The sequence below is a fragment of the Bos indicus genome, chromosome 1, assembly GCF_029378745.1.
Source record: "Bos indicus isolate NIAB-ARS_2022 breed Sahiwal x Tharparkar chromosome 1, NIAB-ARS_B.indTharparkar_mat_pri_1.0, whole genome shotgun sequence".
Lineage (NCBI taxonomy): Eukaryota > Metazoa > Chordata > Mammalia > Artiodactyla > Bovidae > Bos > Bos indicus.
In genome coordinates this window covers 106,729,073-106,741,430 of record NC_091760.1, presented here as the reverse complement: position 1 = coordinate 106,741,430, position 12,358 = coordinate 106,729,073, and the positions used below count along the sequence as shown (strand labels likewise).

The 12,358-nt window shown below is 39.1% G+C and overlaps 1 protein-coding gene across 21 annotated transcripts in view; it reads right to left on the bottom strand.

Annotated features, from left to right (window-relative positions):
• Positions 1-12,358, bottom strand: part of B3GALNT1 (beta-1,3-N-acetylgalactosaminyltransferase 1 (Globoside blood group)) — a 33,347-nt gene that overhangs the window by 16,199 nt on the left and 4,790 nt on the right. The gene's annotated exons all lie outside the window — the stretch shown is intronic.

The window sequence follows — 12,358 nt, the reverse complement described above, 5'->3', positions numbered from 1 at the left end:
GATCCAACTGGGGCTGGACCCTGGTAGACATGGAACAACAGACTGGTTCCAAGTAGGAAAAGGAGTACGGCAAGGCTGTATATTGTCACCCTGCTTATTTAACTTCTATGCAGAGTACATCATGAGAAACGCTGGGCTGGAAGAGCATCAAGCTGGAATCAAGATTGCTGGGAGAAATATCAATAACCTGAGATATGCAGATGACACCACCCTTATGGCAGAAAGTGAAGAGGAACTAAAAAGCCTCTTGATGAAAGTGAAAGAGGAGAGTAAAAAGTTGGCTTAAAGCTCAATATTCAGAAAACGAAGATCATGGCATCTGGTCCCATCACTTCATGGGAAATAGATGGGGAAACAGTGGAAACAGCGTCAGACTTTATTTTTTTGGGCTCCAAAATCACTGCAGATGGTGACTGCAGCCATGAAATTAAAAGACGCTTACTCCTTGGAAAGAAAGTTATGACCAACCTAGACAGCATATTCAAAAGCAGAGACATTACTTTGCCAACAAAGGTCCGTCTAGTCAAGGCTATGGTTTTTCCAGTGGTCATGTATGGATGTGAGAGTTGGACTGTGAAGAAGGCTGAGCACTGAAGAATTGATGCTTTTGAACTGTGGTGTTGGAGAAGACTCTTGAGAGTCCCTTGGACTGCAAAGAGATCCAACCAGTTCATTCTGAAGGAGATCAGCCCTGGGATTTCTTTGGAAGGAATGATGCTAAAGCTGAAACTCCAGTACTTTGGCCACCTCATATGAAGAATTGACTCATTGGGAAAGACTCTGATGCTGGGAGGACTGGGGGCAGGAGGAGAAGGGGACAACAAAGGATGAGATGCCTGGATGGCGTCACTGACTCTATGGACATGAGTCTGAGTGAACTCCGGGAGATGGTGATGGACAGGGAGGCCTGGTGTGCTGCCATTCATGAAGTTAGAAAGAATTGGACACGACTGAGCAACTGAACTGAACTGAATGTTAACTGAGAATCCACACAATGGAATACTATTATTCAGCTATAAAAAGAAAGTACTGACGCAGGCTATATAACATTTTATTTAAGATTTCAGAACATGGAGGTGGCTTCACTGGGGAATTCTACCAAACATATAAAGAAGAACTTAAGTCATCATATCACCCTGATACCAAAACCAGATGATACCAAAAAAGAGAATTACAGGCTGATATCTTGGATGAATACAGATGCAAAAATTCTCAACAAAAATTAGCAAATAAAATCCAAGAAAAAGATCATACAAGATAATCATATTGGATTTATACCCAAGTCACAAGGATGGCTCAATGTACGCAAATCAATCAATGTGATACACCACATCAACAAAAGAAAAGAGAAAACCACATAATCATTTCAACAGATGCAGAAAAAGCATCTGATAAAATTCGACATCCATTCATGACAAAAACTCTTTATCAAAGGGGGTGTTAAGGGAACACATCTCAATATAATAGAAACTGTTTATTACAAGCCCACAGTCAACATAATACTCAACAGTGAAAAGCTAAAGGCCATCTCTCACTAAAATCTTTAATAAGACAAGGATGCCCAGTCTCACCACTTCTATTCAACATAGTATTGGAAGTTTTACCCACAGCAGTCAGACAAGAAAAGGATACAAAAGGTATCCAGATTAGAAAAGTGAAAGTGAAGCCGCTCAGTCATGTCCGACTCTTTGCGACCCCATGGATGGTAGCCTAGCCGGCTCTACGGTCCATGGGATTTTCCAGGCAAGAATACTGGAGTGAGCTCCCATTTCCTTCTCCAGGGAATCTTCCCAACCCAGGGATTGAAACCAGATCTCCTGCATTGCAGACAGATGCTTTACTGTCTGAGCCACCAGGGAAGTCCCCAGATTAGAAGGGAAGAGGTAAAACTGTCATTATAGGCAGATGACATGATTCTATATATAGAAAACCCTAAAGACTCCACACAAAAACTACTAGATAAACAAACCCAGTAAAGTAACACAAAATTACCATACGGAAATCTGCTGCATTTCTTTACACTGGGCTTCCCTGGTGGCTCAGTTGGTAAAGGATCTGCCTGCAATGCGGGAGACCTGCATTTCTTCACGCTGACAGTGTAACTTTTAAAATCGCATCAAAAACAAACAAAAAAACTTTGACCAGGGAGGTTAAAGACTTACAGGTGGAGAATTATAAGACATTGATACATGAAACTGAGGCTGATTCAAAGAAATAAAGCCCATGCTTTTGGATGGGAAGAATTAATATTGTTAAAATGACCATACCCAGAGCAATCTACAGGACTCTTACCTCTGTTAAATTACACATGACATTTTTTACACAACTAGAACAAATAATCCTAAAATTTATATGGACTCACAGAAGACCCAGAATTACCAAAGCAATCCTGAGGAAAAAGATCAAAACTGGAGGCTTAACCCTCCCAGGCTTCAGGCAATATTACAAAGTGACAATATTCAAAACAACATGGTATTGGCACAAAAATAGATATATGAATCAATGGAACAGAATAGAGAGCCAGAAATAAATCCATAAGCCTATGGTTGTTGAATCTTTGACAAAGGAAGCAAGAATAAAATATATTATGGAGGAAATAGTCTTTTCAGCAAATTGTGTTGAGATAGCTGGAAAGCTGCATGTAAACCAAAGAGATTAGAACACTCCCTCACGTCATACACCAAAATAAAACTCAAAACAGCTTAAAGACTTAAATATAAATGAAGTGAAAGTTGCTTAGTCATGACCAACTCTTTGCAACCCCATGGGTTGTAATCTATGGAATTCTCCAGGCCAGAATACTGGAGTGGGTAGCCTTTCCCTTCTCCAGGGGATCTTCCCAACCTAGGGATTGAACCCAGGTCTACCCACATTGCAGGTGGAGTCTCTACCAGCTGAGCCACAAGGGAAGCCCAAGACATGACACAGTAAATCTCCTAAAAGAGAACACTGGCAACATATTCTCTAACATAAACTGTAGCAATATTTTCTTAGGTCTGTCTCCTAAGGCAATAGAAATAAAAACAAAAATAAATGAATGGGATCTAATTAAACTTACAAGTTTTTGCAAAGAAAAGAAACTGTAAACAAAATGCAAAAACAAACCCAAGACTGAGAAAGATATTTGCAAATGATGCAACTGACAAGGGCTTAATTTCCAAAATACACGAACTGCTCACACAACTCAATAACAAAAAAGGAAACCCAATCCAAAAATGGGCAGACCTAAATAGACATTTCTCTAATGAAAACACACAGATGGCCAATAGGCACGTGAAAAGATGTTCAATTTTGCTAATTATTAGAGAACTGCAAATGAAAACTACAGTTAGGTATCACTTCAACAGGTCATTAAAGTCTATATGTAACAAATGCTGAAGAGGTATAGAGAAAAGGGAAATCTCGATACTGTTGGTGGGAATACAAATTGGTACAGCCACTATAGAAAGCAGCATGCAAGTTCCTCACAAAACTAAAACTAGAGTTACAATATGATCCAGCAACTCTACTCCTTGGCATACACCCAGAAAAAACTCTAATTTGAAAAGATATGTGAAACCCAGTGTTTATAACAGCACTATTTACAATAGCCAAGACATGGAAGCAAACTAAACGTCCACCAAAAGATGAATGAATTAAAAAAAAAAAAGTGGAAAATTTTCAGCTGTAAAGAAGAATAAAATAATGCTAACTACAGCAACCTGAATGGACCTACAGATTATCACACTAAGTGAAGTCAGAAAAAGACAAATACCATCTGGCATTATTTATATGTGGAATCTCAAAGAGGATACAAATGAACTTATTTACAAAACAGAGACAGACTCAAAGACATAGAAAACAAACTTATGGTTACCAAAGGGGAAGACGGATATGAGATAAATGAGGAGTCTGGGACTGGCAGATACAAACAACTATATGTAAAGCAGATAAACAACAAGGGCTTACTACATAAGAGGGAACTATATTCAATATCCTGTCTGCTCATGCTTGTGCTCAGTTGTGTCTGACTCTTTGCGACTCTTTGGACTGTAACTCACCGGGCTTCTCTGTTCATGGGATTCTCCTGGCAAGAACACTGGAGTGGGCTGCCATTTCCTCCTTCAGGGCATCTTCCCGACCCAAGAATCGGACCTGCGTCTTCTGTGGCTCCTCCATTGGCAGGTGGGTTCTTTACCCCTGAACTACCTGGGAAGCCCATATTCTCTAAGTACTGACATGGAATATATATACGTGAAGAAGTATAGAACAATGTTTATGTTAACTTTTGTGTTAGAAAGGAAGAAGAAAGAGAGCAAACATTTGTATGTACATAAGAAAAACAGTCCAGATACACATATAGAACAGAGAGGACATAGTGAACAGAGAGGAACAGGGTAGAGAAGAAAGAAAGGTGAGAGCACTCCTTTCTGTATTACTTTGTTACACTACTTGCTATCACTTTGTTAGATTACTCAATCCAACTTTGTATTACTTTGTAATATTACTTTTACATTAACAATGCAATTACTAAGTAACAATGTAATTTAGTAACAATTAATTACTAATATTATGGGGCTTCCCTTATAGCTCAGTTGGGAAAGAATCTGCCTGCAATGCAGGAGACCTGGATTCGATTCCTGGGTCGGGCAGATCCCCTGGAGAAGGAAGTGGCAACCCACTTCAGTATTCTTGCCTGGAGAATCTCATGGACAGAGGAGCCTGGGGGGCTACACTCCATGGAGTTACAAGAATCAGACATGACTTAGGGACTAAACCACCACCACTAATATTATAATTAGTAATTTAATATTATATTGTTATATTACATCATTACTTATACATATTTTAAATATTATTTTGATTCTTGATACTTGAATACATTACAATTCAAAACAAGGAAAATAAAATTTTTCCCTCCCCATTTAAAAAAGTGCTGCTTATAAGAATGCACTGGGTATAACTAAAACAATCCTTACAGAAAATTAACTTTTAAAAATAATGTACTTTTTTCAAAAAAAGTAGTATTACTTTATATATTTTTTGTATCCATGTGATATATTTTCACTGGCATATAGTTTACGTAAAGTTCATCATTTTTATTGTACTATTCTGTAAGTTTTGATGCTCATGTAACCACCAACACAATCAAGATCCCAAACAGCTCCATCACAACAATCTACTAGCGTTCCTTTGTAATCAGTTCCTCCCCCAATCCCCAGGCGACAACTGATTTTTTCAGCCCTATAGTTTTGTCTTTACCAGAAAGCACATAAATGAAATAAAATGTTATGCAGACTTTTTTTAGTATGTCTTCTTTCATCAGCATTAACAGATAACATAGTGGCTCAGATGGTAAAGAATCTGCCAGCAATGTGGGAGACCCAGGTTTGATCCCTGGAGAAGAGAATCTTCACTTCAACCCAGTCCAGAATTCTTGCCTGGGGCATTCCATGGATAGAGAAGCCTGGTGGGCTACAGTCCATGGGGTCACAAAGAGTTGGACACAACTGAGCAAATTTAAAAACAGATTGAAAATAAATGATCTGAGTACAAGAAGTTCAAAAAATTCCAATGTTACTACTAAGAAAGTAAAAGGAATAATAAGATAAAACAGAAAATAATGAAAAACAAAAAACCAATAAGGATGACTTAGCAACTAAACAATGAACAAAAGATAACAGATAAAATAAAACCTGTGTCTTTCAGTGGAATCCGACAAGACAGTTAAAAGAAATGAACTGGATTTGCACATGGTGTGTTCATTTGAACAGTTCTCAAAATTAAAATGTTGAGTAAAAATACAAGTTGAATGATTACACCATTATATATATACCATATATAATACCATTTAGATAAACAGTTGTAAACTGTACACAGGAAAGAGCGAGTTTTTAGAAGCAGCTATAAAACTGTTTTTTAAAGGAACACCTTCCACACTAAGCAGTGTGGGTGTTACTATGAAAGAATGAAGGGGGCATGTGGGAAACATGGGAAAAAGTAGATTAGACACAAATACTATAAAGTATTAGCAGTTGTTAACCCAGGGTGATAGAAATGCAGGTTTTCTCTTATGTTCATAGTTTTCTTTGTATTTCAAATTATCAAAACAGGAAAAACAAATAACAAAAATGCAATTAGACGGCTCACTCTCCATCTTGGTTGCAGCACTTAATGGCTGCATGACCTTGGAGAAGTTAACTTCTCAAATGCGTCTTCTTCCAGATATAAATCAAGCATTGATACCAATTTGGTTATTATGAGGTTTACATGGGGAGCATGAATTAACCAGTCAGTACTGGGGCACTCAGCAGTTTCTGAAGGTAAATGACATCCAGCCATGCAGACAAAGGCCCATACTGTAATGCCGCAGAAATCCAGCTGGCCCCACCTGAGCTCTGGAAGCAGCTCATACTGTGACAGCTGGGGCAACTTAGGAAGGCTGAGCAGTAGGCTTGATGAACACTGACACTGTTCTAAACCCCATGCCCAAAGAGAGGGACAGAAAGAAAAACCTAAAACATTAATGCATAGAAAAACACAAAAGGGCCCGACATGGACACTATGATTTTATATCACTTTTCACTCTCAAGAAATAAATTATATTTATAATTTTAAAATACTTTCCATTTTAAAAAAAATAAACTTGTGATTGTATTAACTGCACAGGCATTCACCAACTAGACTCTAAATAATTTAAACTAAGCAAACCATCTTCTCTGTCTCACAAGTCTAGCACAATGCTGGGTACATAGCAGGTTACCAGTAATTACTTGTTGATTTGGTGGTTGGAGTACGACAGCTTCCCAGGGGGTGCTAGTGGTAAAAAACCACCTGCCAAAGCAGGAGACATAAAAGACTCGGGTTTGATCCCTGTGTCAGGAAGATCCCTTGGAGAAGGAAATGGCAACCCACTCCAGTACTCATGCCTGGAGAATCCCATGGACAGAGGAGCCTGAGCCTGGTGGGTTACAGCCCATAGCGTTGCAGAGTCGGACATGACTGAAGCAACTCAGCATTATCATCACTACGACAGCTGAAGAAAAATCTCAAATAATAGAAAAGCCCAGAAAACCTCCAGAGACAAAACAGTGGTCAGCTTCTAGATTATTAAGTATGCAAATACTTTAAATATCCAAACCACCATCTTCAGAGAAGGAACTGGCGCCTCAGTTATTAGGCATAGGACTTTATGGCAGCCAAAGATGGCTGCATCTGTGTCTTACCTTCAGGGGTTACAGAACCTCAAAAGGGCTGTGACAAAAAGACTGGAAATCATTCAAACTATTTTTTTTTCATTCAAACTATTATTACTATTTTTTTATTGGGGTGTAGTTGCTTTACAATTTTATTGGTTTCTGGTATACAACAAAGTGAATCAGCTATAACTATATATATATCTCCTATCTCCTCAACCTTAGCTCAGCTGGTAAACAATTCACCTGCAATGCAGGAGACTGTGGTTCAATTCTTGGGTCAGGAAGATCCCCTGGAGAAGGGATAGGCTACCCAGTCCAGTATTCTGGCCTGGAGAATTCCATGGACCATATATTCCATGGGGTTGCAAAGAGTTGGACATAACTTAGAGACTGTCACTTCCTCAACCTCCCTCCCACCCCCTATCCCACTCTCATAGGTCACCACAGAGCACCGAGCTGAACTCCCTGGGCTGTACAGAGCTTCCCACTAGCTATCAATTTTACACACAGTAGCGTACATATGGAGAGTTTTTCAGAGTTCTTAATATATTAATGTACATTTTCTGAGAAGAGGATATGTTGTGCAACATTTCTCAAACTTATCTGAACAAAGAACCTATTTTAAATTTCACAGCCTGTGGCAAGACTAGAATTTTGCATTTCGGGAAATCCTGTCCTAGAACATCTTGTATTCACTGAATTGTGAAACTAATTTTAATAATTTAACAAATAAATATTTAAATAGTTGAAATAAAAACAAAAACCAAAAGCTGAACAAACTGGTTCAATTAATGGAAATTGAAAAATCTTTACTGAGATACAACTGCGTAGCCAATGACATGGCTACTATACCTCAGGCAGAACAGGCAACAATGTGTATGTCTGTTTAAGGACACCCAAAAATGTTCATGAAAGTTCTTAACAGCACACTATTCATGACAGCCCCAACCTGGAAACAACCCATGATAGAAGAAAGAAATTTAGAGAATAGCACTTTATGCAAAATGAAGACAAACTACAACCTCCCATGACACCATGGAGAATCTCTCAACTATAATGGTGAGCTAAAGAAGCCAGGTGCCTGAAGAAGAGACATTATGATGCTGTTTACACCAACTTGAAAAGCAGGCAGAAGTAATTTGCTGCTGCTGCTAAGTCACTTCAGTCGTGTCCGACTCTGTGCAACCCCATAGACGGCAGTCCAACAGGCTCCCCCGTCCCTGGGATTCTCCAGGCAAGAACACTGGAATGGGTTGCTATTTCCTTCTCCAATGCGTGAAAGTGAAAAGTGAAAGTGAAGTCGCTCAGTCGTGCCCGACCCTCAGCGACCCCATGGACTACAGCCTACCAGGCTTCTCTGTCCATGGGATTTTCCAGGCAAGAGTACTGGAGTGGGTTGCATTGCCTTCTCCAAGAAGTAATCTATGGTGTTAGAATTCAGGACAGTGGTAACCCCTGGGGAGAGGGAGGAAATACAATTGGGAGAATCTGGAGAGAACCTTTAGGGGTGCTGGCCATGTGCTATTTCTGTATCTACATGGTGGCTACAGGTGTGGTCACTCTAATAATTTATCTTCTAACTTGTACACTTTTCTTTTTGCACACCATACTCCAACAGAAAGGTAAAAAGAGCTTGGCAGTTCAATCAGTTATCTGTTTATTCAGATACCGTGTGCAATCTATGTAGGCAGGTGTCCACACGATATGCTGGCCCTGAGTGTCCCAACTGTAGGAAGAGCACCAGGCACTAAGTCATGTCATCTTCAGGAGAGTCCACGATTTAAGGAGCTTTTAGGACCTTTACTGTTCACATTTAACAGGTGAGTAAACTAAGGCTTCGGGAAGAGTTGATACCTTGCCCAAAGTCACAGGCTATAAACAAAGGTAAACACAGATAGAACCAAAATCAAATAGAACTCCAAACCTCACATTCCTGGCCACTGCCCTTCCTATCCTCGGGCGTCTGCTGCAACCCTCATGACCAGAGCTACCCTGAGTGGGGTGAAACGTCTTCTAACCACTGAACCTTGAGAGAAACAGTAAAGTGGCATCTCAGCCTTACCATCTTTATACAGCAAGACTCAAGATGCCCATTCTCAAAACCTGACATATGAGTTATTAATAACAGTCAAAAATAATAACTAACAATTCATGCAGGTATGGACCTTTCATTTTACATCAGAAACATGCTGGGTACAAGAAAATAAACTGGAGGCATGGGTGGAGGGATCAGGTCAAATACAAGGGTTCCAGGGAAATGGAAAAGAGCATTATGGCAATGGTATAATTATTTAAGCCAAAATAATCTGATATTCTTCCCTGGGGTACAAAAACGTTGCTTCTTTTCTGCAAAGTGAAAATTAATTTAATTATTTAAAAAACATATACAATGTTTCTAATTACAAATGTATGTTCATCAGAGAACTGTGAATGCAAAAACAAAGACAATAAAAGCTGAAAGATAATGTTCAATTTTGAAGATAGGAGGAAGCAGGGGAAAAATAGCATATTCATTAGAAGATATAATTACAATCTAAAAAACTTTCAACAGGTTAGAATAGAGCCAAAGCAAGATGAAATCTGGTGAAAACAAATTTACTGATCTGTGTCAGAGTTCAAAGAACCAACTGGACAAGAGAGGATGGGAGGTCATTTTAACAGCAGTCGAAGTTACGAACTTAAATGTTTTAGTTGAGTGTGCACTCAATATGAAGAAAGCTGGTGATGTAAAGGAGTAACTGGATAGTGAGGACACAAGGATTCTAGTTCCAAGGGCTGAAGAAGGGGACAAGTTACTGAATTTTGGGCGTTGCTTCTCTCATTAGAATCTTTAAGAGAGTGGGCCAGATACTTCTCAGGCCCTGTCTAGTTCCAGTAGAACACAGACAATGTTCATTTTTATAGCTGCTGAGTCCCCAATGTCTAGGACAGAAAGCATTTCCCAAGTGCTTGTAAATGAATGACAATGCTTACATAAATTCTACAAGTTAATACCATAATGTGTCCTGCCAACACACACACACACTAAAACCCCTAATACACTCTTAGGTTCAAGAAACAGGAAAAAGTCTGAGCAAAAGGGATCATAATCCTATAGCCACATATATGTTCCATTTTAAAAAGAAAACTGACAAGTTAGATTTAGTGCAGAGGAAGGTTAGGGGTTTATCATCTCCCACAATAAGGACTGTATGAAGTAGTGGCTGAAGGAACTGGGGCATATTCTGTTCTGGGGAAAACAAAAGCTTAGAAGGACCATGATAGATGCTTTCAGATACTTTGAACAATACATCAGTGTAACTCTGGGAGGCAGATGGAAGCCTAAGGATAAAAATCAGTGGGAAGATTCAGTACAGATGACTGTACTAGAAGGGGCTGCTGCTCACCAACAGAAATCTTGAAGCAGTAGGCAGAAATTTTCAAAGATTAATTCCTTACTGAGTTTTAAGTTATTTTAGATAACTTCTAAGGTCCCTTCCAACTTCAAGATTCCATAACTTTGCTATTCATGTTTAAAATGTAGTATATAGAGGATTTCTCTGGTGGTCCAGTGGCTAAGATTCCCCACTCCCAATGCAGGGGATCCAGGTTTGATCCCTGGTCAGAGAACTAGATCCCACATGCCGTTAACTAAGGCTGAGGACAGCCAAATAAATAAATAAATTTTAAAAATAAAATAAAACGTAGGATATAGAAAAGGTTTCATTTTGCATAACAGTTTAAAGTTGTTCCATTTTTAAGAATGGATTTGAAATACAATGAGTTCAAGAAAACCATTCATATTAAGCCTAACTCTGTGGTTATACAGTTTGAGGTAGACAGTGAGTATAAATACCTAAAGCTTCATTATCATTTCCCCATTCTGCCCTTGCACCCCCTGCTGGTGGCAGCAATACCACCTTCAGATACTCAGATGTGTGGGAGGAATGCCCTTCATTCCAGCCTCATTAGAGTAGAAGCCTCCAGTCTTCTGCCTATTGAGGTAGAAGACACCTGGGCTTTTAAAAACATATTTTAAAAAGGCATATACTGTTTATAAACAAGGTATTTAGTTATTTTAGGAATAACAATAGAAGGGAATACAGTGCTCTGCAGCCATGGGCTCCACTAATTTTTGATTAAAAATGTTTAAAAAAAAAAATTCAAAAAGTTCCCAAAAGCAAAACTTGAATTTGCCATGTGCACTGGCAACTATTTACATATAATTCACCTTGTATTTACAAATAACATAACTAAATGTTATCGTTTACATAACATTTATATTAGGCATTAGAAGTAACCTAGAGATGATTTAAAGTATATGGAGGATGTGCATGGATTATATGCAACTATTATGCCATCTTAAGGACTTGTGATGCATTTTGGTATCTGAGGAAGCCCTAGAACTACAGATAGAGGACATCTGTATTTTACAGATTTCTGCAGTTGTGGAGTGTCGGATCTTTAGGCTGAGAAAGATGAAGAGCAGTCAAAAGTAGCAGGACCTGCCAATCTGCAATTTTCTCTTTGCTTTTGCCCTATATGCAACTGTATCCAACACACACACATACACACACAGAGTGTACTTTTTGTAATTTGTAATACATGTTAGAATTTTAAGCAGGGTTTAAAACATTTTTTTTTATTATTTTTTTAATTGAAGTATAGTTGATTTACAATGTTGTCAGCAGGGTTTGTTTGTTTTAAGGTTAAGTGGACATTTGGGCTTAAGTATGTATCATGTCTATAGCAATTTACAAAGCACATTTCACAACATGGTAAAATGGGTGTCACCATGTCATTTTTTCAGAGACCACTGCAGCCCAAGAACAGGTGGACCTGGAACCCACGTTCAGGTTCAACTCTAAATGCTATGATCCTTCTCTAGAGCACAGCGCCTGTAGAAGAGTCCAACCTCACAGCCTTTCCAGATTCGGGTGCCGGGAACAAAGTGTACAAAAAAGTTGACACAACTCTGCCCTGAGTGGTGGGCAGTCTGAGGGAGTCACATGACAGAGTAGCCTGTGGGAAGAAGCAACAGGATAACCAGGTCCAGAAAAGCTAGAAAAACTGGAAGTGTAGCAAAGATTGAGTAGCAAGTAGCCAGTGCAGCAAAGACTGAGTAGCAAGTCAGGCAGAGTAGCACCAAGGCTGACTTGACAGCTTGGCTGCCTGTCTCTGTTTTGTTAGAGCTTCACTCA